The sequence below is a fragment of the Bos grunniens genome, chromosome 24 (assembly GCF_055505025.1).
Source record: "Bos grunniens cultivar Pamir isolate PY7600 chromosome 24, Bosgru_T2T1.0, whole genome shotgun sequence".
In the NCBI taxonomy this organism is placed as follows: domain Eukaryota; kingdom Metazoa; phylum Chordata; class Mammalia; order Artiodactyla; family Bovidae; genus Bos; species Bos grunniens.
In genome coordinates this window covers 50066340-50092827 of record NC_141188.1, presented here as the reverse complement: position 1 = coordinate 50092827, position 26488 = coordinate 50066340, and the positions used below count along the sequence as shown (strand labels likewise).

The window sequence follows — 26488 nt, the reverse complement described above, 5'->3', positions numbered from 1 at the left end:
CCACCAGCCTCCTCTGTCCATGGGATTCTCCAGGCAAGAATACTGGAGTGGGGTTGCCATTTCCTTTCCCAGGGCATCTTTCTGACGCAGGGATCAAACCTGCATCCCCTGCGTTGGCAGGGGGTTCTTTATCACTGAGCCAACGGGGAAACCCATGTTCTGTTTTAACTACAATGTAAAAACGGCTTGAAAACAGAGGGCAGTGACTAGGTACTCTTTGGTGGGTAGGCCATTCTCTGCCTGGACAAGATTGTCCCTTCGCCTTGCTATTGCTCAAGGGAAGAAAATCTGTATGGATTGGAGGGGGTTGCGGACCTGGGGGGTGAAGTCCCGGGGTAGGGGGGCAGCGCCCACTCATCAGTGTCTCTGGCAGAGAAAGGGGTGTGGGCCGGCCGGGGCAGGCAAACCACCCGCACCCTCCAACAGCGAGATGTGTTTCTTGGAAGAGAATGCAAGGCAACTGTGCGAGCCCACACGGTGTTTGTTCGGAAGCTAGTGCATTCCTGTCCTATTGTCTGCGCCGGAGACTTGTTGTGGGCACACCCATCATATCCTCCCTCGGGGAGAGGCCAAGGTGCTCGGAGTCAGGCTGTGGGAGGCCCGACGGCAAAGGGAGAAAGGCGGCCTGGTGAGAGTGCCGCAGAGTACCAGGGGAAGGTTCCCAGAGCAGGGCTACGCTGCCCAAGGCCTGCCCAGGATGCAGCCAGGCCTGGGGTGCTACCCCGTGGGGAAGGAAAGAAGGTGTGGATGGAGGGAGCCTGGGGCTGTCTTGCCGTGCAGGAGGAGAGCAAGTGCCGGTGATCAGAATTTCTTCCAGCCCACCCTGAACACGTCAGCTCACCCACAGCACAGTCCCAACCTTAACAGAACAGACCCGAGGAGCCGAGTGAGGCCACATTAAAAGCTCAGCCAGACCCTGCCTGCAGGAGCCCCCTCTTGGCTCAAGGGTGGGCTGGGAGCAGCAACAGAGTGGCAAATGAGAGGGGACTTCAGAGCACATGTGATCGGCTGGTTTGCTGGGGAACAAACCCAGAGCTCTGCTTGGTTGGCTAGGCCTACAGAAGGATGGTAGCAGGATCCCTGGCAAGGCTGGAAGAAGTCTTGGGAAGAGGAGAGAGAAAAAGAAGAGGACTGAGTGGGAGGTACAGGTCTCCAGTGGCCGAGGAAGCCACAGTGATAGGCATGCGCTTTGACAGTGGAGAGATGCGGGGAGGGACAAGAATGAGGCTGAGCTGGAGGAGACGGCGGCCCCGATGGGCGGCACGCGGTCTAGAATGGTGGCCGCGGTGAGCAGCTGCCCAGGGCCACCTGCATCTCAGGAGCACCCTCAGCTTGCATTAGGGTGTCTCTGCCTTGTGCCTCTGGCGGACCTGCACTCGCATCTACAGCTGGGTCTAGAGGACAGCTCCTGACCGTGACCTTGAATTGTTAAGAAGAGCGTCAATCATGTCTGGGTCTCTTGGGGAGGGCAGGGAAGTAGATAATCCGGCCATAAAAGGCTGTCATCAAAAAACGTGCAGCAGGTTTGGAGTCAGAAGACCTGCTGTTCACGAAGAGTAACCCCGGGCACGTCACTTAGTCACTCTGCCCTTTGGTTTCCTCGCTTGAGAATGGGGCTAATCCTTGCCTAGAATTGTTTTGAGAGTCAGCTGAGATAAAGTACGTGAAAAAGTTCTGAAAAGGGCAAAGTGTGATTCAAATGCAAGGTGTTATTATTGCTATTAAGTGTTTATCTTCATAAACAGGTATCTTTCCTGAAGGTCTTGACCCACTCTGTAATGTAGCATCCCATTCGTCCCCGTGACATTCTTGCAGAAACACGGAAAGGCCACAGGCATCATTATCTCTGCTTAGTAGACAGAGACACTGAGGCTCAGTCGTTCTGTGGCTCACACAAGCCAGACAGACAGACAGCAAATCTGAGAAGAACTGGAAGGTGCTTAGAAGCCCTGGGTCAGCATCCTCTGTCTTGGGGAATTATTTTAATTTCTCCCACAATAGCTTATTCTTACTTTGCTGGTTGGAGCTCATTCTTAGTTTTGTTGACTGGTGATGATAATCCATTCGCATTTGCACAAAACTGACTTGATTTTACCTATTCTTTGTCGGCACTGGCCACCAGAGGTCTATTCATCCATCCCCCCGCCAAGGCATCCAATTAGCCGTCCATTCTTTTATCCACTCACACATCACGTCTGCAACCTTCCAACCACTCACCCATCCTTTTACCCATCTATCCATCTACCCTGTCGCCCAGCATCCAGCCAGCCAGCCATCCTTTGACAACGTTTATGGAACACTTACAAGGTACTAAACACTATGTCAGTATCTGGGTAACAAGAATAAGACTTGAAACTTAGAGTCTAATAAGGGGAAGCAGAGAGCTCATGCTAGGTATATGGGATTGGAACATAGGATAGAACAGTGGTGGTTAAGAGCAGGCCAGGCGGATGGCGTAAGCAGCAGCACATGGCATCACGGCACACACATAAAAGGGGAAAAAAAATGACCCAATGGAGTGCAGTGGTGAACAAGTATTTCAAGAGACTAAAATATGTGATACCAGGGAGGGAGAGACAACATAAGATGATAAAGGTGGCCTGGGTCACATCCTAAAGGGCTCAAGATGCCATGCTACTACTGGGTTTGGAGTTTATCCTAAGGGACTGCAGAGCCACTGAAAAGACTTTCAGCTGGTGGGTAGGACCATGCTCTTTGCAGTGTGGAGAGTAGACAGGACCTGGGGTGATGGGAGAACCGGAGGCAAGGAGACCAGTGAGAAACACGGCGGCTTGAGCGAAGGCAGGAGCGGTGGAAGGAGACAGGTTTAGGAGGCAGAAGTTAGGGTGAGGAGAAGGCCAACGCGGAAGACGGAGAAGGGGCAGAGCAACTGCATCGACTGTGGTGCCCCCGGTGACACTAGGAAGGCAGGAAGAGTTGATTTCGGAAAACGGGAATGAGCTCAGTGTGAGAAAAGTCCACAGTCCTTGGGGGTCATCAGGCAAGATAAGTATCAGGAGTTAGGCCACGGGTGTAAGTCAGGCCACGGGTGTAAGTCAAGGTTTCAGCAGTGACCTGACCTGGGGAATGCCGTGGAATAAGGAGAGACAAGGGGAAGAGCTCCGAACCAGGAGACAGCAACATCGAAAAGGAGGCAGAGGAGGAAGAACCACCAAGGAGGAAGAGGGTGGTCAGAGCGCTGGGCAGAGCAGGAAAAGAGTGACGTCATGGAAGCTGCGGGAGGGCTGAGAAGTCAAGGTCACTTCTCAACCGTGTCAAAGGCTCAGAGAGGTCAAGTGAGACGAACAATGACCAGGGAGGGCCCCCTGGATTTGGTGATTGGGAGAGCAAGGGTGACCTCTGCCATGATGACTTCACACGGGAAGGGGCGGGTGGAAGCCTGGGTAATGTGGGGCTGGAGAGGCAAAGCGAGGTCAAGAAGTGGAGACAGAAAGAGCGAACCGTTTCTTTTTTCTTTGGGGGTTTCTGTTCTCAGAGTCAAGGGCGATGGGCCATACAGCAGGAGAGACCTGGACGGAGGCAGACGTGAGCGGGTACCATGCAGGAGAGAGGAGAGAGTCAAGCACACAGGTGAGCCTTAAATAAGAGAAAGGCTATCATTCCTCCGAAATGGACAAGAGGTGCTAGTGTGGCTGCGGATCCAGGGACGTGTGTAAATGCTCACACTTGCCGGCCTGTTCAGGCAACTAGGAAACCAGTGTGGGTTTACCTTCAATACTTATTATGGTCCTTCTGTGACGGCCTGCATTTCAGACATCCCTGGGACAGGGGGATTTGCCCTAATTGTCCCTTTTCCACTAGCCCAGTAAGAAGCCCCGGTGTGGCAGCTCTGGGTCAGATGTCAAGGAAATTCATGGTTCTGAACTGGACTTCGGTCCAAGCTTGTGCCCTGTGGTCTGGCTGTCAGCCCTCCTAACTTAATATGGGCAGGCACCCTAACTGTGGACGAGGAGCCCTGGAGGGAATAATTAACCTCCTTCCTGCAGAGCTTGCAAACCGCTCGTACAAAGTGGCCACAGTAAATGTCACATGGGGGAATGCTCCATCCCGCAGCTGGCCCAGGGGATGGAAACGTAATCTGGGGCTCAGAGCAGACACAGAATCCTTCTGCAGACGCCAGAGCCAGAGGACAGGGCCATGGCTCCAGAGGCTCCTCTTGGGGGCCAAGCCCTGGCCGGTGGCCCAGACAGGAGGCGAGTTCTGTTCACGGAGTCCCTGCAGACGCGAGTTCCCAGGACCCCGTGTCAGGGCCTGAAACAACAAGGACATTGGCCACCACTGCTATCAACACCTCCCAGCTTCTCCTTTAATGTCCTTGCCTTCCCTTCTAGAAGCCTTGGTCTGTCCTCTTCTGCATTCACCGCCCTGATGTCCACAGATCTCTCCTGAAGGGTGAGCACAAAACACCATAGGCAGCCCCGAGGTTTTCCCTTTCAAGAAGGCGTTTCTGGGGGCTGAATCACATCTATAGGGCCTTAATCTGGCTTACATTTTTGGAGCGCTTACTTCAGATGCCAAGCTCCATGCTTGTGCATGTTTTAAAATCCATTTTTATCCTTATACCAGTTTATTTGAGTTAAATATTGTAATTGTGCTTCATCGCTTCAGTTGTGTCCGACTCTTTGCGAGCCCATGGACCGCCCACCAGGCTCCTCTGTCCATGGGATTCTCCAGGCAAAAATACTGGAGTGGGGTTACCATGCTCTCCTCCAGGGGATCTTCCTGATCCCGGGATCAAACCCATGTCTCCGGCATTGCAGGAGGATTCTTTACTGCTGAGTCACTGGGGAAACCCAAATAACATTGTAATTATCCTCATTTTATACCTGTAGGAACTGAGGCATGGACAGTGAAATGAAGTTCCCGTGAACACGAGTAATGGAAACTGGCTTTGGAACCCAGGTTGAGTCTGCCTCCAAAGTCAAGGACATAACAGCTGCCCCAGGAGTAAGCCCCACGTAAATAAGGCTAATGGGGAGAAGTCAGCAAAGGTGGGGTGACCACACACCCCAGTTTGCTGGGTTCCAGTGTTCACCTCAAATACCTTTAGCTTTCAAAAGTGCCCTGATTAGGATGATACATTATAGTTAATAGCCCAGACAAGGGGAAGGGCTGAGGGGCTGGGAGCCCCCTGCTCCCCAATCACTATCTGCCCAGTCAGGACACCTCTAGCCTGTTCTACCTCCTCCCCTGGTGCTCAAGTGCTCATGCCTGTCTCTGGGGGTTCAGCAGGTGGGGGTGGGGAGGAGGGCCCCAAAGGTGACAAAGCAGCCCCGCTCTCAGTGACAGGCAGTTATTACTGCCGATCAGGACACCTGCCGCAGCGCCTCACCTGGGCCTGCCAGGGCAAACTCCTTCCCAGGATGGGAGCTGGGACAGGACAGAATTATGCTAACATGAGCACCAGCCTCCAGCTGAAGCACAAGCTGGAATCAAGACTGCTGGGAGAAATATCAACAACCTCAGATACGCAGATGACACCACCCTTATGGCAGAAAGCGAAGAGGAACTAAAAAGCCTCTTGATGAAAGTGAAAGAGGAGAGTGAAAAAGCTGACTTAAAACTCAACATTCAAAAACACTAAGATCATGGCATCCAGTCCCATCACTTCATGGCAAATAGATAGGGAAACAGTAGAAACAATAAGAGACTTTATTTTCTTGGGCTCCAAAATTACCTCAGATGAGGACTGTAGCCATGAAATTAAAAGATACTTGCTCCTTGGAAGAAAACCTATGACCAACCTAGATAGCATATTAAAAAGCAGAGACATTACTTTGCTGACAAAGGGCTGTATAGCCAAAGCTATGGTTTTTCTAGTAGTCATGTACGATGTGAGATTTGGACCATAAAGAAAACTGAGCGCCGAAGAATTGATGCTTTTGAACTGTGGTGTTGGAGAAGACTCTTGAGAGTTCCTTGGACTGCAAGGAGATCCAACCAGTCCATCCTAAAGGAGATCAGTCCTGAATATTCATTGTAAGAACTGATGTTGAAGCTGAAACTCCAATACTTTGGCTACCTGATGAGAAGAACTGACTCATTGGAAAAGACCCTGATGCTGGGAAAGATTGAAGGTGGGAGGAGAAGGGGACAACAGAGGATGAGATGGTCGGATGGCATCACCGACTTGATGGACAAGAGTCTGAGCAAGCTCCGGGAGTTGGTGATGGACAGGGAGGCCTGGTGTGCTGCAGTCCATGGGGTTGCAAAGAGTTGGATGAGACTGAGTGGCTGAACTGAACTGAGCACCATCCACTGCTCCTTGCTGGCCGTCCCTGGGGAGGGTGGTTGCAGGGGAGGCAGATGGAAATGAAGGTGTTCTCCAAGCTCCCGCTGGGGGCGCCTAGCCAGGAGAGCAGGCCTGGAGGCTCTGGGGGCACCTGGGGCCATCACCCGCTATAGAACCCTCTGGACGCTCCTCTGAAGGAATGACTGCATTTTGCGTCTGACTCAGCATCTGATGGCTCTCTGAGATGGGGCAGAGGGGTGGTTTGGGCTGGCTGGGGACCAGGCCTGAGGCCCAGGGCAGTGGGCAGACACCCCTCACGGGGCCAGCCTCTGAAATCACAGGTCTCTCTTGGCGCCCACCAGCCCGAGCCCCTCCGGCCGACGCAGGCAGGAGAGGGCAGGGAGGGGGAGGGCGGCCCCCGGCAGCCAGTCTGCTTTGAGCCAGCTGTCCCGGAGCCCCAGGTCCCAGGCCTTAGCTCCCCGCTGCTCCCCCAACCACAACCTCCTCCTACCTGAGGCCTGGACTTGACCTTGCTGGCTTTGGGGGGAGGGTGTGATAAGCGTCTTGGTGGAGGGAACTAGCTGCCTGCAAAGGCATTTTCCGCTCTCTAAAGTAAACAATCAAACAGGAAATTAATCGAGAAACCCACATCAACGGAAGGTTCAGGTTGTGATTTTCACAGCCCCAGAGCCAGGAAATTCAAAGTTATAGTTCCCATAGCAACTTGCCTGTAGAATGGGCCCCAGCCGCTGGGCTGGAACGAGACCTTGAGGGGTCAACTAGGCCAGCCCCCTGCCTCCAGGAAGTGCAGCCCAACAGCAAGTCTGAATATGCTGGGGCCAGACTGTTCTTCTGAGGCTCAGCAGTGGGCCTGGGACAGAGTTAGGAGCGGCAGGCCCGGGGCTCTATGTCCAGCTCTCCTGAGCCTTGTAAACTGTGGAATCAGCTGACATCCCAGTTCTTCAGTCTTTTATATTCCAATTATCATTCCTGTATCCCAATACGCTGTGAACTGGGAGTAAATACCCAGGCCTGCAAGATGCTACAGCGAGGGGCTGTGTGGTACAGGCTTATTCTTATGTCTCCCACCCCTTGTTCTACTCAGTCCTACAACGACCCCCGTCTCTTATCCCAATTACCCTTGAACCTAGTGGTTGGCCTTTGCCTGCACACCCCCACCCCCCCCCGCCCCAACTGGGCTGTTTTTCCTCCAAGAAAGATCTCAGTATTTGTATAGCTGCTTCACCGCGCTGCACAGTAGAGCTAACACAATGCCGTAAAGCAACCAGACTCCAATAAAAGTCAATCAGAAGGAAAGATCCGCAGTAGGGCGTGGGGGAAAAAAAAGAGACGGATCTCGGCTAACTGACAGGGCCAGGAGATTTCAGACAGCCTCCAGGGGGGCACCATTTCTTGGTGGTTCTCATCTCTTCGACCTGCCCCTCCAACCCCTTCTGGACCCACGACATAAGCTCAGCTCAATGTACACTGACAAACGGGTGGCCTGAGGGAGCCAGTGGCGAGCCCTCCCCCTTCAAGCCCATCAGGGGGGTCGTGGGGGTTGTGCGTCTTGGGTGGGGTTTTCTTTGTGTGACTAGTGAGGAGTCCCGCCTGGCAGGAAAGGAGATAAGGGCGGTGGAGCTCAACCGAGAAGGAAACAGTCTGGAATCCTTCCCCCAGAGTCACCCTGCCCTCCCACCCGAGGTGGCCACGACAGCCTGCGGGCCGGCCGGCCTAATCACAGCTCTGCAGCCCCGGCCCGGGGATCCTGTGACAGCTAGCAGGGCCGAGGCAGGAGCAGGCGTTCCTGGGCACTGGGCCTGTGGCAGAGGGTGCCCGGCTCGCTTGCCCGCCCGCCCGCCTGGCCCTGGAGCCGGGCCGTGAATTGAGCAAAGCAGTGGAAAGAGAAGTGGCGCCTGCTGGAAAGCAGACAGAGCGGCTCCTGGATTTCCTAACAGGCCCAGCCGCGTGCCAGGGCCGACGGGCCAGCTCAGAGCGCCTGCCCGGCCTCGCTTGCGCAACAGGCCTTCCTCCCGTGGGTGAGCTTTCCTGGGTGGCCGAGCCGCTGTCGAGCCACACGTGTCCCTGAGGGAGTCCGCCCCTCACACCCACCGCCTTCCCGCCCTCTCCAGGGTGTAAGCACATCAGAACACGTTGGGCCCTTTGGGAAGACAGGAGGCCTCCTGGGGTGCAAGATGTTCCCTTTTAAAGAAGCCAAAGAAATCATAATCAGAAAGAAGTGGTAGGGAGGCAGGAATGGACGGAGGGCTGACTTCTCTGTAGGCTCAGAGGGGACCAGGCAGGGGGCACTGCTACAGAGGGTCATCTCCTGGTTTCTGAGGAAAGGCTGCCCTGTGCACAGAGTCCAGGGGCGTGGCCCTGCTCACTGTGGGCACATGGTCATCTGAAGGCCAAGCCCAGCCACCTTGTCGTGAGCCTGGGAAGAAGCTTCTCAGAAGTTCTTCATGACACGCCCAAGTCAACCAGAGGCCCCTTCTCCCAACTCCAGACTTGGCAGGGGTGTGAGTGGGGGAGGGCACCAGAAAGCGGAGGGGAACCTTGAGGAGCCGGGACACGGGCTCACTGGCCTCTAACTCTGTCCCCAAGCACGGAACGCTGAAGAAGCCTTTGCTTAGACCATGTCCTTCTTCAGTGCCATCATCTTGGCTTGCCCTAAGGAATAAAAGCTGGGTTCCAGGCAGCGGTGCCAGTCTTCCCAGGGTGGTAGAGGTGGATGGAGTTTGAAGCCACACTGCCGCAGCTGGGCAGGGGGGTCTGGCCATTGCGTGAAGGAGGTTAGCTGGTTCTGCGGTGGGTTTGGGTGCAAGGTGGTAACCAAGGACCCACCAGACGGGGACAGCTGGGCCAATCAAGCTGAGACAAACAGGGCTGTGCTCCAGGCACGATGAGCATCTGCACTCAGAGCAGCAGCCACCCAAACGGAGGGGCAGACAGGTCTGGGCTGAGAAAGGGGCCAGGGCTGCCTGGGGACAGCAGAAGTACTCACTGCCAAGTCCAAGGTTGGAGATAAAAGAGTATTTAATGGGCACCTGGGAGTTGGCTTGGGTTTCGAGCCTTACCCTTAGCAGAGTATAGATTTTCATAATAGGTGAGTCTTTCTAAATTGAGATTATCTCTTTGGGTGAGTGAGCATGTGAATCCATGATCTGTGTTACCCACGCATCGTCACCTGGTCCAACTGACTGCAGGGGATCAAGGGCTCAGCCCACTGACCCACTTCCTCCCCAGGGGCCCTTCCTGCCTCACGCCCTGCTCCCCCCGACAGATCTCTGGTCCAGCCAAAGCCATCTATGAACACGTCTGGTCCTTATCTGCCTCTGGCCTTTGCTCCTTACTGACTCAGCTGGGTCCACCTTCTCTCCCCTTGGCTCCGGTTACCAGATCCCTTAAGATAGGCTGAGAGATGTCCCTCCCCCAGAAGCCTTCTTTGACCTCCTTTCCTGACCCCCCTGGAGGGAGAAGCCTCAAGACTCACAGCCCAAGGGCAGTTATTTGGTTCTGCCCAGTTCTACCTGGAGTCTAGAGTCTACCTAGACTAGTCTTTGCTCACATGGGAACTTGGCGCCCAGCGGGCCCTCTCGGAAGATCCGTGAATTGGATTTGAAGGAAAGCACGTGCTGGCTGGGGCCAAGTCACTCAAGAGCCTCTATTCCCTGGACGCAGCCCCACCAGTGACACACAGGTCTGAAAGGATAGAACATCATTCATTCATTCACTCATTCATTCAGCAAGGAACATGAATCCTGTCCTCACCTGTAGACCTACTAATCTAATAAAGAAGACAGACTTTACCCAAGTGGAACAGGGATGGCAGCTGGGCCTGTAAAGCGAGACTGCCTGGGTTCTAACCCTGACTCGATCACCTGCTACGTGTGTTGCACACGTAACTTTTCTGCGTCTCGGTTTCCTCAACTGGAAAGTGTGTGTGTTGGGGTGGGTAGCACTCGAGATAATCTATGAGATGTATTTAGAGGAGTATCTGGCTTCATCAGCGGCAGCTCTCAGCTCTGCTCAGAACTAAGTGTGGTGTGGGGGTGGGTGGCAGGAAGGACCATCTTCATCTGTGCAGGGAGAGGAAGCCCGGAAGAGGCTTTCTGGGGGAGCTCTAAACTGACACTCTGTTGTGGAGCTGAGGAAAGAGTGGGATCGGGAGCCAGGAGGAGGGAAGAACGTTCCAGGTGGTGACCCCCCGAGAGTCCCGTCAGCCTGGAGTCCACAGAGAGGGGGCTGAGCCCGGGTAGAAGGCTGGTGGGGCAATTCCGGTGAAAGGTGACTGAGACAGAGGAGAGGGAGCAAAGTGGTAGCCGAGAACCATACCAGAGCTGCTGCCTGCAGTCCCTGGGAACTAATGGGGTGGCGGCCGATCGGGACATCCCTGAGTCTTTGGGCCAAGGGGGAGTGTCTGGTGGAGGCACCCAGGCCTGGAGATGTGCATCTAGCATCTGTGCAGGTCAGGTGTGAGTGCTGCGGCTGCCCTGAGCAGCTGCCTGTGACCACAAGCTTCCAGGCCTTTGTCAGGGGTCTCACTCATGGCCCGCCTGTGTTAGCTGTGTTGCCCGTCCTTTAGTAAATCCCAAAGGACATCAACTTCTCCACGCTTCTGGCTAAGAGGCCATCAAATGAACTTCTGGAGAAGGACTTAAAGATGAACACCCGCTCTCGGCGAAGGGTCCTCCACTAAACTCAAGGTGATGCACGCATCTGGAGCCAGTCTACATGTGCCTATCTACACACTCACCCACAAACACATTATCCATCTACACGTGCTATGTGAAGTATGACAAGAAAGGAGATTAGTTTCAGGGGGACGTAAAAAAAAAAGTCAATCCTGTTCCTCTCTTTCCTTCTAGCATCTGTGAGAGTACCTGCACCTGTCCAAGGACCCAGGTGAGACATTCTCCAGGTGGAGCTGAGCCCGGAGTCTCACCCGGGCCTGGGCAGCCTCGCACACCCAGCTCAAGAGGGGCACTGGCTTGGAAACACCTCTGTGAGTCCCCGGTGGCGGCACACCTGCCTTCCAAGGGACCTTTCATCTGAGATGAAGAAAAGTGGGGCAAAGAGGTAGAGGACCAGTTTTTAGTTATTTGAAGTCCAAGTCCAAGGTGATGGTGGCATGACAGGACAGAGGGTGGATGAGCTGCCTATCAGGGGGCACAGATGCTGGCTGAGGCTACAGGATTGGTAGACAGTGGTGGGGGAAAAAGGGAGGGATCAAGGGGAACTCATTTGAAAAGACCCTGATGCTGGGAAAGATTGAAGGCAGGAGGAGAAGGGGACGACAAAGGATGAGATGGTTGGATGGCATCACCGACTCAATGGACATGAGTTTGAGTAAACTCCGGGAGTTGGTGATGGACAGGGAGGCCTGCTGTGCTGCAGTCCATGGGGTTGCAAAGAGTCAGACATGACTGAGCGACTGAACTGAACTAAAGGGGAACTCCCGAGTTTCTGGCCTGAGTAAAATGGGTGGCCAGTGGTTTCATCTACCAAGATTGAGGCTAGCTAGAGGGAGGAGGGGGTTTGGCCATTTGGATCTGGAGGTCAAAGGAGTGGTCCCGGCCAGAGATAATATCTGAGAGCACTGGGTGCAGTGGTACTGAAAGCTCTGAGGCCAGACGAGATCATTCAGACCAGGATTTCTCAGCCACAGTGCGACTGACATTCGGGCCAAACAATTCTTTTCTATGGGGCCTCCTGTGCATGGCAGGACCCTGGCCCCTCTGGCTAGATGCCTCTAGCACTGCCCCAGTCACATGGACCAAAAATGCCTCCACATACTAGCAAATGTCCCCTGCAGGGCAAACTGCCCCTAGTTCAGAATCACAGACTGAGATCAGGGGTGGCTAACCTCTAGTCCACCAGCCAAATCCCACCTGAGGCCTGCTTCGGTACAGGGCCAGTGAGCTAAGAATGGTCTTCACGTTTTTTTTTTTAACGGTTGACAAAAAATATCATAAGTACAATATTTTGTGACACATAAAAGTTACATGAAATTCAAATTTCAGTGTCCATAAATAACATTTTGTTGGAAGACAGTCACCGTCATTGGTTTACAACTCATTGTGCAGCTTTTGTAACAGCAGCACAAAGGCCCAAGCAGGCCTCTGGAGTGACGATGTGGACAGGGACCACATTGTTGGCTGGACGGGGTGGAAGCAACCCAGAGACTCCACGTGGGGAGAAATTTCTGGCTGTAAGGGAAGAGAGCAATGGGGTGGCTTCTGAAGGGGAACATGGGGTCAACAGAAGGCCCGCCCCTCCGCAGATGCGTTTAGTGGGTTGATAAGAACAAACCACTAGGAAGAGAGAGGGTTGTGAAGTGAGAGAGAGAAGATAAGTCCATTAGATGGAAGAAGCAGAGAGGAGATGGGACAGGCAACGCTCTGGCATCAGGGGTGCGCTGAGCAGAGTCACTGCCCCAGCAGACAGGCCACCCAAAATAGGCCAGGTCCATCCACCATGGCCGTGAAGAGGCCCGAGACAGCCTGTGGGCCCCACAAGATAATTAAAGAAAGCAGAAGTTCTATAAGCAGGCTTAGATAGCACCTTGGGTGTAGAAGAAAGATGCTTAAACCTGGCCTTTGGATTAAAGTCTTACTCTCTTATTTATATTTATATATAAATTACTCTTTCTGCAAGCTCAGGGCTAACTTAACTGCAAAATGATATAGAAAACTTCCACAGGGGGTGGTGGTGATTTTAAACTGTGTTTCTAGTTTTCTCAGCTGAATGTTTTTTGAGAAGACTTTTGGTTGATGTATCACCCATGCAAAAACATGCACAGATCCTAAGCACGTAGTGAGACGGATTTACACAAATCACCACGGGCACGTGAGCTCCGACGCCCTGACTGAGAGCGACAACCTGGTCACACCCCACAGCCCTCTTGCGCTCCATCTCTTCACTGACCCTCCCCAAGGGTCACCACAATGCCTCCTTATCACCAGAGCTTAGTTTTGGCCACTTAAAAATCCCCCGTATCTATGGGACTTCGCTGATGGTCCAGTGGTTAAAACTTTACCTTCCAATGCAGTGAGTGTGGGTTCAATCCCTGATCTTAGTTCAATCCCTGGTCAGGGATTGAACTAAGATCCCCTCCTGGCCAGGAAAACCAAAACATCAAACAGAAGCAATATTGTAACAAACTCAATTAAGACTTTTAAAACATGGTCCACGTTCAAAAACATCTTTAAAAAAACCAACCCAGTATTAAATTGGAAACAAACACACTGACCCTCAGGGGGACCTCCTGTGACACCCCTTGCTCACCTGGCCCCCGAGAGCCTTGCCTGTTCTTGGCTGCCCACTCCGGGTTTCCCTTCATGGGAAAAGGAAGTTAAGATCTGAATTAGCTGACCTCTGATGAGCCCAGGGCTACAGGTCAGCAGGGTCAGGGAGCTGATTTCCAAATCCAGGAATCTGTCTCAAAAGTCTGGTGCTCTCTTCTGTATTATGTTTATAGATACGTATCCTGTAACTTTCTTTTTTGGCGGGGGGTGGCGGGGCATGGAGCCCTTTGGGGATCTGATGAAAACTGACACCTCTCCCAGAAAAATGCACATTTTCACAGATGTCAGTGTACAATGTCCGTGGGTTCCTAGGACCCAAAGGCCACCCACCCAAGCACCCCCAGGGACAAATTCTGGACATGAGCTTTACCCCTAAATCAACAATGAAATGTCACAGAAACGAAGGCCAGAGAGATCAACACAGCCACGGTCTCAGGTGTTGCCTTTTTCCATGGTTTTCCAAGCTGTGGCTGAGCAGCTCTGTGGTTAAGGCTCAATGTCAGAGTGGCCAATAAAGAGACCATAAAAGTTCTGTACTGTGTGCCAGACACTTGACAGACGTAATCACCCATCCTTAAGACAACCCTGCAGAGGCAGAGGCTGTTTCTCCATTTTACTGATGGAAAAATTGAGGCTCACAGAGATTAAGTAATTGCCTCAGGCCCCCAGCTCGTACAAACAGCATGGGATTTGAAATCACGTAAATCTGATGTCCAAGCCCTTGTGCTTTCCATTTCCCTTCTCATTGGGGAGGCTGCTTGCTTCCCTCTGGCCCCCTCTGTGGATCCCCAAAGCTGGCAGGGACTTTCTCTAAAGCGCAGGGCAGGGTGGTCAGGAGGGAGCTGACCGACAGCAGGGGGATGCCTCTCACTGTCGCCACTCAGTGACTCACCGGAGCCCTGCCACTCTGGGACTCCAGGGGACACATAAGCGTTTCCTGCGTCTCAGACAGAGCCTCGGGCAGCATGCACTAGAATGAACCTCTGAAGGCAACCAGAGACAGAAAACCACCCAGTTCTGCATCCTGGAACAGACAGCCTCTCTGGGTTCATATGATAGAGCTAAGTCACATCTGGGCCTCAGTTTTGTCATCTGTGAGGTGGGGGTGGATTTCAGACTAGCCCAGACCTACTTGGTGCACAGTCCTCCTCTCCTGGGCATCAGCATTGCCTGAGAAACGGCCAATTCTCCTCCCGGACAGCGATTTCCAAATTTGAATGCGCATCAACATTACCTGCAGGGCAATTTCCCAGCTGAGAAACACAGATTTAGACAGAGGGTCTGTAAACTATAGCCCACTGGCCAAATCTGGCCCACAGCCTGCTTTTTATGGGCTCATGAGCTGAGAAGAGTTTTGACATTTTTAAATAGCTGGGGGGGGGGAGTCAAAAGAATAATAATATTCCGTGACACATAAAAATGATATAAAATTCAAATTTCCGTGTCCATAAATAAGGTTTTGTTGGAACACAGTCACTCTCAGTCATTTACATATCATCTCCGCTGCTTTCCCATTACGAAGGCAGAGCTGAGCAGTTTCTACAGAAACCGTTCTCATTGATTCGCACTGCTGCTCAGCGCAGTCCAAATAGCAGGGATGTGGTTAAACTTGACTTTGCCTCTTGGCCTGCAAAGCTAAAATATTTACTCTCTGGCCTTTTAGAGAAGTCTTCTGACCTCTGATCTGGAGAGTGGAGAGGAAAGCTTGTGCATGAGCTAGGATCTCTTCTCGGGGAGGGGAAAAGTGAGCCGTCAGGGGCTTTTGGAATCTACGCCAGTCTTTATCGGCACTGGGGCTGCCCTGGGAATCCTGACACTGCCGCTTTGAGGCCGGTGTGGAAGGCCCCTCTGACCATCTGCCTGGATGAAAATCCTAATTCCACTTCTGGAGCAGAGGTTCCCAGAGGGCAGGCTCCAGGGGTTCTCTGCAAGCTTTAGTGCCTGTGGGTATTTTCTGAGGAGACCCCGGAAGGGGTTAGTCATCTCCTTCCCTTCCCACAAAACTCTGAGCATCACTTTTTCCTTTGGGGCACACATTTTTTTTTCTTCTCCCAACCTCTCCTTTCAAAGCAGTAAATTCCCTGGAAGGGTAACACCCTACACACACATCCCTCTTACCTAGAAAACGGGGAGGTTATCTGATGGCACCAGGCTGGCCTAGGGAAGTCCTAGGCGCCTGGTGGGGCAGGAGCAGGCCAACCAAGGTGGAGGAGACACAGTCATCAGAACATGGCCTGTTTCCCGGACTCTCCACGCTGGAGAATCCACTTCTCATCCGCAAAAGGCAAGAAAGCGCATGGGCCGGGTGGGCCAGTGGCAGGCAGCCTCACTGGAGGGCATCTCCACGCCCCGGAGCCCACGTGGTCTCCCGCCTTGGGCAGGACCCAAGCAAGTCTCAACCCTGGCCCTGGGATTCCAGGTATTTTCCCAGCCAGCCCCACCTCATCTAATTGCTTTCCAGTCAGCTAATCCTTGGCCCACGCCCTCAGCTCCAGCCAGGCGAGCCACCTCGGTGTGGCCGGCAGTAGCTTCTGAGACTTCCCACGGCTCGCGTCCAAGCCTGGGGCAGCCAGCCTCTCAGCTCCCCTTGCCCAAACCACATCCTCCTCGCTCTTCCCTACCTCTGACTAACGTTTCCAAAGCAAGCCGAGCGCGGTCCAGTCCAGACCGAAAGCGGCAGACAGTCATCCACTGCTGTTCCCCCCACAACCTCCCGCCCTCCCCCGAGACTGGCCATATCCTGGCGATCAGGGGAGAACAATTAGCAAAAAGTGGACTCGTACCTACTGTTCAATTCCCGGAGCTAATTGTTTTAAGCAGGGATTCGGCCTTAATTAAAGGATAATTAGTTAGTGAATGTATGTTTGCATTTCCTAAGTCTGGCTTTTAACCCTGGGAAACCAGATTCAGCAAATACTTTCATGTTTCAATACCTCTGAGTAAGGGACAAGGTCTTAATTACAGAAATGGCAGTCCCGAGAACAACAGTGTAATCAAAAGGGCAATGGGAGAATGAGCTAATTGTGCCTTCCACCGACTGGGCCGGGCTTTGTTAAGCCATTGTGAGCAGGAGCCGGCAGCTGCCTGCCCTGCCGGGGTTGCCCCCTCCTCGGTCTGTGGATGCTGTTCTTAGCTCTGTCACGCAGCCACCAACCAAGGCCAACCGCTTTCTGTGTTTTTCTTCTCTCTTATCTTGTCCGCGCCGCCCCCGCCACCCTCACTCTCTCTCAACCTTTCTTCATCTGGGGGTCAAAATATTGCTTCTGCAGACCCCATCAGGGAGCTTCGGCCAACCAAGCCATGTTCAGTTCAGTTCAGGCGTGTCTGACTCTTCGCGACCCCATTGACTGCAGCACGCCAGGCTTCCCTGTCCATCACCGACTCCCAGAACTTGCTCAAACTCATGTCCTTAGAGTCAGTGATGCCATCCAACCATCTCATCCTCTGCCAACCCCTTCTCCTCCAGTCTTCAGTCTTTCCCAGCATCAGGGTCTTTTCCAATGAGTTGGCTCTTTGAATCAGGTAGACAGAGTACTGGAGCTTCAGCTTCAGCATCAGTCCTTTCAATGAATATTCAGGACTGATTTCCTTTAGGATTGACTGGTTGGATGGATCTTGCAGTCCAAGGGACTCTCAAGAGTCTTCTCTAGCATCACAGTTTGAAAGCATCAATTCTTACGGAAAGCATCAATTCTGAGCATCAAAGCTCAGCCTTCTTTATGATCCCAATTCTCACATTCATACATGACTATTAGAAAAACCATAGCTTTGACTATATGGACCTTTGCCAGTGGAGTAATGTCTCTGCTTTTTAATATGCTGTCTAGGTTTGTCATAGCTTTTCTTCCGAGGAGCAAGCATCTTTCAATTTCACGACTGCAGTCATCATCTGCAGTGATTTTCTAGGCCAAGAAAATAAAGTCTTTCACCGTTTCCATTGTTTCCCCATCTATTTGCCATGAAGTGATGGGACCGGATGCCATGATCCTAGTTTTTTTAAAGACTTCTTAACTGGATCGAAATATGGGGACAACATTTGGGGAACTTTATTGGCTGACAGCAGTTTTTGCTCACACTGAGAGCACGTTCCTTTGAGCTGGATTTCCGGGGGAGTGTTCCTCTTCCCTCCCTCATTATGAGCTCATCTCTAGGGACCACGAGCAGCCAGCCCCACCTGGCTTGCTCACCTTGCCTCTTCAAGGATTCTGGACTTATGTCCCCTGAGAAATCTTCCTTAGTTAACTCTAGAAGGGCGACTGTTGTTTCCCGCTTCTCTCAGTCTAGACATTCTATTTCATTAATATATTCAACATAATTTATTGAGTTTCTACGCTATGGCAGGCAACTGGAGATACAGTTATGAACAGAGCAGACCAGTCCCTGCCTTGAGAAAATCTCCAAGCTAGTTGGGGAGACAGAAAACAAGCAGCTTAACAAAGAAAACTCCCAGGCAGAGTCAGATATCAGGGCTGTGGAGGTTAAGAAAGCAGGCTGCAATGAGTATGTTCTGAGAGGATCCCTCTGAGGGACTGACACCCACCCAGAAGAGGCCTGGAAGGATGCCTGGAAGGACCATCTCCCAGGTTGAATGGCAAGGATAAGGGCTCTGAGACGGAGTCTACTGTGTTCCTTCACACTTCTCATTGAGAAGCACTTTATTTATACGATATAGACATGCTGCTCACTGATCCCTTTATTCCATGCCTTTTGTTTATCAAGTCTTTGTTCTGTGTGTCCTGCCACAGGGAAGGGAGGAAGTCAACTTGTAATTAGCAAATCTCCTAAATTACGATTAATCCTCATTCCAATAAGGAACTGAAGGCCAGAGTGGATAAGCTGCCCACGTCCGTCTGGCTCTGAAGACCATCTCTTCCTCTAATCACCCACTCAATGGACATGAGTTTGAGCAAGCTCTGGGAGATGGTGTCGGACACCGAAGCCTGGCATGTTGCAGTCCATGGGGTTGCAAAGAGTTGGACACAACTGAGCGGCGGAACAATAACACCCTTCTCTACTGGCCTGGCCCAGGCCACCCATTACCAACTTTCATTGCTGGCGCCAGTGACAACGGAGTCCTCCATAAGGAACTGGGCTCTGTCTAGGACCTGAGGCGGACAGAAAAGAGGAGAAGAGGTGGTTCCTAACCTGCTTATCAGACCAACGAGTGCTCCTAAATGTCACCTACCCAGCAGGGGCATCAGCGAAGGTGGGGGTGGTATTGGCAGCTGCTAGGTTTAAACGGTTTGAATCTGATAGCTGGAGCTGGTTAAAGGAAGCTCAGTGAGTGTTCTGGAGAGAGCTGTGTGTGATTTAGGCACCAGCTCCCGGCAGAGGGGACTTTGTGTTTGCACTTCTCCTCCCCTGGAGACAGCAGCTCTGCAAGGGCAGGGCCATGCACAGCACGTTCAGGCCCAGGCCCCAGCAGTCCGGTCAGCCCTTGACACTCAAAGACACCCAAACTGCCAGGTGGAGGGGACCTGAGCTGGAGCAGAAAGGCCTAGAGGAGCTGGGATAGGGGGAGGGGCCAACCCTGGGGCGCTGTTCCGTGGGGCTGCAGATGGGTCCCGACCAGCCTAGCAATCAGTGGGGCTGCTTACTCACAACCTCCTTTGTAGGTAGGAAATGGGCTTCTTCTTTGTTGTTTTTGTTTACTTCTGGGTTATCTGAAGTTATGATGGCTATTTTTACCCCACAATGCCTGGTTTCTTATTCTCTAATTATAAAGATCATCCCTTCTCGCTCCCAGCAACCTCCCCTCTCCACCGACCCACACACTCAAACTGTCCCAGCCTGACTCCCCTCGTGCTCCCAAGCGGGCTGAGCAGGCTCTGACATCAGCCCACTTAAGAGAAAGCCACGGGGAAGGTTCCTTTCTTTAAAGTGCAAAGGATTTAAAAGATCTATGGGCAGATGCATGCGTATGTGTACACGCTGTACATATATATGTTTGTATGTGTATCTCATACCCACAACGCTAGTGAGAAACAATTTATCCTCCACCTTCCATTCGCCAGCCTAGAAAAAATCCGAATCCCGGCCCCTCCCCGTTCCCCGCCCGCCTTCCGCAAGACTCCGCAGAAAGCAGGGGCCTCTTGAAGTTCAGACATTAATTACTGAGTTAAAATATTTTTCAAAATTACAAGGCATGGCCCCAGGAGAGGAGAGGAAGGCAGGAGAAGAGCGCGGAGCTGGGGGAAGGCGGGGAGAGCCCCTCCGCCCAGGGCTGCAGGGGCGGGTCTGGAGGCTGGGGCGGGTGAGCCCCCCACCCCCAACCCGTAAGGCTGGGCGCCCCCTGCAGGCAGCGCCAGGATAAGGCGAGAGGCCGAGCCGCGGGGGCTCCGTGGGGGAGGGGAGGGGCTGGAGGACCCCTCTCTTCGGCCCTGAGCAGAGTTTAGCCAACTCTCTTACCTCGCCACTCCAAGGCTTAAACGTAGAATTCCTGCTAGAAAACGGTTATGTTAATTAAAACTGTCTTCAAGGAAGGGGACAGAGATCAAATCATTTCCCCTCTGTAATTAGGAGCATTGATGGGGCTGGGGGCTGGGAGGGAACTTGGAAGGAGCGGCGGCAATTCGATCTAAACCTTCACAAAAAAAAAAAAAATATATATATATATATATATATGTATGTATCTCGAATGTTTGCCGTTTAAGAAAAACCTTTCCCACCTGTATATCCTAACACAGCTACCAGATTCTCAGAGAGCCACATCCTTTCTGCATTTCTAAATTTCTTAGAGAACATACCGAAAACATGCAACCGGCACCCGCCTTCCACGGCGGAATTGAAGAGATGCCCTCCTGAGCCATGTTGAGATGGGTTTGGAAATCTCTTTTGAGTTTTAAAGACGGTTTAAAAACGGTTCTGGCGTGGAGACTGGTTTCCCTTTGGAAACCAGTGTCTGGTGGAAGCTGGTATTTTTATAACTCCAGGCTCTCTATCAGATCCTGTGTTACCATGGTTGCTAAGGGGAACACTGGCTTCAAATTTCACATTTCAGTTTGCAGAGTCTGGCTAAGGAAGTAGGACAGTGTGAGGGGGGGGTTTCTGAGGGAGGGTCTGGGGGTGGGGGTGAGCTCTGAGTTGTATCTTGAGGAGGTCAAGGATCAGGGGAGCCCCAGATCCGGGCACATCAGTATATGTGTGTGTGTGTGTGTGTATGTGTCTGTTTTGGGCGCTGTCTGAGTAGGTCAGCCGCGTCACACCACAGAGCATCTTGGCTGCCAAGTGGAATTGGGGGACAGCAGTTCTGGAGGGGACAAAAAGGGTGGGGAATTATTTCTGCAGAGGTTACAGGCATGGTTGCTTAACCTGGGTATTCATAACGGCAGCTGCCAGCCCTGGAGGGACTGGTGGCTAAACTGGTGCCCAGGCCCTGTGTACCTGCCCCAGGAAGGGGTGCATTGTCAGAGGAACGTTCCACACAGGGTCTATGCCTAAGATGCAGTCTGGAATAAACTGCTCACAGAGGAGGAAGGTTCTCCTGAATTTTCAAGCTTCCTTCCAGCCCTTCCGTTCCTGCTTCTTAGCCTGCTTGATTGACGGTTCCAGTCGGATTGCTCTCAGCTAAGGTGCCCTTGCCAGGCAGATCTTGCCTCATCTGCCTTCTGGGCGCCCACATTCCCGCTTCCCACTCTCACCTTATTTTGAGCACTGTACTTTCTGCCGTGCACCGAGTGACTCGTGGGTCTTTCTGGGTAGGGAGTGCCCCAGATTTAGTTGACTTTAATCTCGGCACAGAATCGAGCAGGAAGTGTCTGAGAGATTTTTGGGTTCAGTAAAGAAGTAGCATTTTTTTCTCAGTGTTTGTTGAATGAATAAACAAACTCTCCTTTATGCTCTCCATGGTGTCACTCTCCAGCTTAAAATGCTCTCAGAGAGAGGTTCCCAGTATCACCCTGTGTCCACCAGAATGCCCCTGCTGTGAGTCAAGGCCAGCCCACGGCCCACCCATCAGGCTATCTCTTTACAGAGATGGGCTGAGCTCCCCGCCCTCCCCTCAAACTCTTCTTCATGGGGGCCTTTCTTGTTCCCTGCCAATACCTGTCTGAAGCCCACATCCCCTTAAGCTCTAGTCCCCCTTCCTCTCTGCCCACAACGGCTGCCCACACTCCTAAACTCCCTCCATTTCTGTATTTGTACAACTTGTACAACCCATCATAAATGTTCAGAGTCCACTGCGCATGTGGTGGCTGCTGCTGCTGCTAAGTTGCTTCGGTCGTGTCCGACTCTGTCCGACCCCAGAGACGGCAGCCCACCAGGCTCCCCCGTCCCTGGGATTCTCCAGGCAAGAACACTGGAGTGGGTTGCCATTTTCTTCTCCAATGCATGAAAGTGAAAAGTGAAAGTGAAGTCGCTCAGTCCTGTCTGACTCTTAGCGACCCCATGGACTGCAGCCTACGAGGCTCCTCCGTCCATGGGATTTTCCAGGCAAGAGTACTGGAGTGGGGTGCCATGTGGCGGCTGCTGCTGCTGCTGCTGCTAAGTCGCTTCAGTCGTGTCCGACTCTGTGCGACCCCATAGACGGCAGCCCACGAGGCTTCCCCGTCCCTGGAATTCTCCAGGCAAGAACACTGGAGTGGGTTGCCATTTCCCTCTCCAATGCATAAAAGTGAAAAGTGAAAGTGAAGTCGCTCAGTCCTGTCTGACTCTTAGCGACCCCATGGACTGCAGCCTACCAGGCTCCTCCGTCCATGGGATTTTCCAGGCAAGAGTACTGGAGTGGGGTGCCATGTGGTGGCTAGTGGACTGCAAACTCCTTGCAGGAGGGTCACAATGTACACTCCTTCTTTCCAGGACTACTAGGTAACTTTACAGTTCATTAGGAAAGTAGCTTTGGGACTTCCCTGGTGGTCCAGTGGTCAGGACTCAGCACTCCCAGTGCAGGGGGGCCTGGGTTCAAACCCTGGTCAGGGAACTAGATCCCATGTGCTGCCAACTAAGACCCAGAGCTGCCAGATAAATAAATATATAAAAAAAGAAAGTAGCTTTGTCGCAAACCAAATGAACACAGAGTCCTAAACACAATGCAGTTGGGGTTACATGCTGGATGAGACTCAGCCTATTCTCAGCTCCCAGTGGAAGATTGAAAATGATTTAACCCAAATGAGGTCACAAGGCATTAATACAACCACTGGTAAAGGACATGTCCAGAGGGCCTGTGTCGGCAGCTCTCTGCAGATGCAAGTTCTAGAATGTGCTGCAGGAAGAGTAAATCAGGGTGGGGTGGGGACGCTGTGGGAAGTGAACCTGGTCCTGAAGGTGGATTGGAGTCAGGCAGGAGGAGGAGGAAGATCAGGCTGGAGGCAGGAGGAATGTCAGAGACCTTTTGTGGAAACACAACAGGAACTGGGTGGCTGGAGCTGTGGGACTCATGAGAGGTTCTCCAGGAAGAGGGGTTGTGATTGTGGGGGACCGTGGAGCCCAGTTAGGAAAGTGGCTCTGACTTTCTGGGGCTCCTGTGATGCGATTCTTCTCGTGAGCAATGCCTAGAATATGGTTTGCTTTCAACAGCAGTTCACAACGTGTCAGCTCACTGAGGGGCTTAAAACTAACCTTCAGACTGAGTTATTCCCATTATTCCCCTGCCAAGATAGAAACTTGAGGTTTAGAAAGATGAAGAATTAGGTTAAAGCCCCATAGCTAGGGGCTTCCCAGGTGGCACTAGTGGTAAAGAACCTGCCTGCCAGTGCAGGAGACGTAAGAGACGCAGGTTTGATCCTTGGGCTGGAAGATCCCCTGGAGGAGGGCATGGCAACCCACTCCAGTATTATCGGCTGGAGAATCCCATGGACAGAGGAGCCTGGCAGGCTACAGTCCATAGGGTCGCAAGAGTCGGACACGACTGAAGCGACTTGGCACGCACGCTCATAGCTGGTAAGTGGCAGAGGTGGGATTCAAACTCAGGTCTCTCTGGCTCTTCCGGTGGTCCCCCTCCCATGTGCCCTCTGCATATCACGGTCTCATGAAACGCACATCTTAACCTTGGCAGCACATTTGAGTCGTACAGAAAGCTTAAATCTCCCCCACTCCCCTGCCTCCTCAAACCCCCATCCCCAGAAAGTTCTATTTAATTGGTTGAAGTAGCGATCTGAGAATGTGTCATTTTGTAAAAGCTTCCCAAAGTGCAAAGGGGCAGCCCCACCCCCCACCCCCCACCCGCTCCAGGGATGCAGCTAAGAGTCCGGGGCGGCACGGACGAATTCTGTCTCTGCTCCCCATTAGGGTCCATTACTACCCGGGGAACAGCCGTCCTCAGTGTCTTCCAGCCACAGAGGGCCCTGCCCTGGCTAGATCCATCCACAGCCCCCTCTTCTGCTCTGGGGAAGGGGGCACTGGTCCCACGGGAAAGGTACCCCTGAAGAATGTTCTACTGGACTCTCTGGGCCCTATGAAAATAGCGGAGGATCTCCACCCACACCCACTTCATCGCAGCCTTTTCCGAGGTCAGATTTCCCCCTGGAGCCAAAACAATGTGAGCAATTGAATGCACGCTCACGCAAAAAGTTAAAAAAGTGGCCCTCTCATTGTTGCGCGGAGCAATTTCATTTCCTGAGAAGCCTGACTCCTGCCCTCGGAGTTCTCCTCCCCAGCCTGCGCCTGCCAGCCTTGTGAGGAGCCCAGCCAGTTGCATCCCTGGGGGTGGGGGTGGACACCCCTCAGAGGAAGGGCATGGAGGGGCGGATGGGGTTTCTGGGGCCTGAGGGAAGGAGAGCAAGGGAGCCAAGTGGAGGGAGGCATTGGTGGGGGTCAGAGAGGGGTGCATAGAGATTCCTGATGGAGGCACCGCCTCCCTTCCTCCCCTCCTGACCTCTGGCAATGGTTGCCAGACTCTGAAGAGGGCAGGGGGGTGGGAATCCAGAGAGAGAAGATGGGGGGCTCAGGGGAGCGAGGAAGGCTGAGAGGGAGTGGACAGAGATGGTGCCCAGGGAAAGCAGGCTCGGAAGACACGAGTGTAAGGGGTTAAAAGCCAGCCCAGGATCCCCTGCAGAGGGATTTTTAACAAAGCTCTTGAAGTAAGCGGCCCAGAGAGAAGTAGTCAGTGATAACTTGGAGGAGTCTAGTAAAATCACCACTGGGTCCACAAAGGTGGCAGGGAGCCTTGCAGGGTCGGGAAAAAGGAGATGCGGGGAGGTGCTGGGTGAGCCAGATCCCAAACCTTGCAGACTGGCTCCAGGTGAGACAGGAGATGATGAAACCCTTAGCTCAGGCCACAGACACTGATCACACCCCTCCTGCGTGTGGAACCCTTGCAGTCACAGTTTGACCGAGGACCTTAGCAGGCTGAAAGGTCCTTAGAATGGCATTAAAAACCAGTTGAGGGATGGCTCAGTATTTGTTGAGCCATCTTCTTCAATTTCTTGCATCAGTATTTTGTAGTTTTCGAGGTACAAGTCTTCCACTTGCTTAGTTAAATTTATCCCTAAGTATTTCATTCTTTCTGATGCTGCTGTAAATAAGATCATTTCCCTCCTTTCCTTCTTCGGATAGTTTGTTGTTAACACTGTTGTTTAGTCGCTAAGTCGTGTCCAACTCTTTTGCAACCCCATGGACTGTAGCCTGCCAGGCTCCCTTGTCTGTGGGATTTCCCATGCAAGAATACTGGAGTATGTAGCCATTTCCTTATCCAGAGGCTCTTCCTGACCCAGGGACTGAACCCGTGTCTCCTGCATTGCAGGTGGATTCTTCACCACTGAGCCACCAGAGAAGAAGCCCTGTTGTTAGCATGCAGAAATGTAATGGATGTTTTTGTATGTTGATTTTTATTCTGCAAATTTACTGAATTCATTTATTAGTCCTAACAGTTTTTCTGTGTGTGGAGTCTTTAGGATTGTCTATATACAAGATCATGTCATCCGCAAACAGACAATTTAACTGCTTCCTTTCCGACCTGGATAGCTTTTGTTTCTTTTACTTGCCTAATTGCTGTGGCTGGGACTTCTAGTACTACGCTGAATAGGAGTGATGAGAGTGGGCATTCTCTGTCTTGTTTCTGATCTTGGATTCAAAGATTAATATATTTAAAATGTCAATACTACTCAAAATGACCTGCAGATTCAGTGCAATCTAATCAAAACTCCAGTGTCATTTTTCACAGAAATAGAAAAAACAATTCTAAAATTCATTTGGAATAACAAAGGACTCCAAATAGTCAAAGCAATCTTGAAACGGTTTGAAAAAGAGGAAGTCAGGAGGCACCACACTGCCTGATTTGAAAATACATTCCAAAGCGACAATAATTAGAATAAACATATAGACTAATGGTACAGAGTTTAGAGCCCAGAAATAAATCCAGGCAGGTTTGGTCAACTGAGAGGGAGTGGATACAAACAAAGATGCTGGGAGAACAAAATGGGGAAAACATGGTCTCTTCAAATGATGTTGGGAAAACTGGATAGCCACATGCAAATGAATGAAACTGGACTCTTATACTATACAAAAATAAACTCCAAAATGGATTAAAGACTTATAACACAACACCTGAAACTATAACTCCTTGAAAAAAACATATGGGAAAAGTCTCATGACATTAGTCTCAGCAGTGATTTCATGGATATGACACCAAAATCACAAAAGCAGAAAGAGACAAGCGGGACTACATCAAACTAAAAAGCTACTGAAGAACAAAGGAAACAACAGAGTGAAAAGACAACCTACAGAATGGGAGAAAATATTTGTAAACTATATACCTGACAAGGGGTTAATGTTAAAAAAAAACAGAAGGAGCTCCTACAACCCCAAAGCAAAAGAAGCTAATAACCAGAATTTTAAAATGGGCTAAAGATTTGAATAGACATTTTTTCAAAGAAGACGTAACAAATGGTCGACAGGTATATGAAAAGATGCTCAAGGTCACTAATCATCAAGGAAATGCAAGTCAAAACCATCTCAGACCTGTTAGGAAGGCCGTAATAAACACACCCAT

At 51.9% G+C, this 26488-nt stretch overlaps 1 protein-coding gene across 13 annotated transcripts in view; it reads right to left on the bottom strand.

The window, feature by feature from the left end:
* The window catches only part of CTIF (cap binding complex dependent translation initiation factor), a 322983-nt gene that overhangs the window by 9685 nt on the left and 286810 nt on the right, over positions 1 to 26488 (bottom strand). The gene's annotated exons all lie outside the window — the stretch shown is intronic.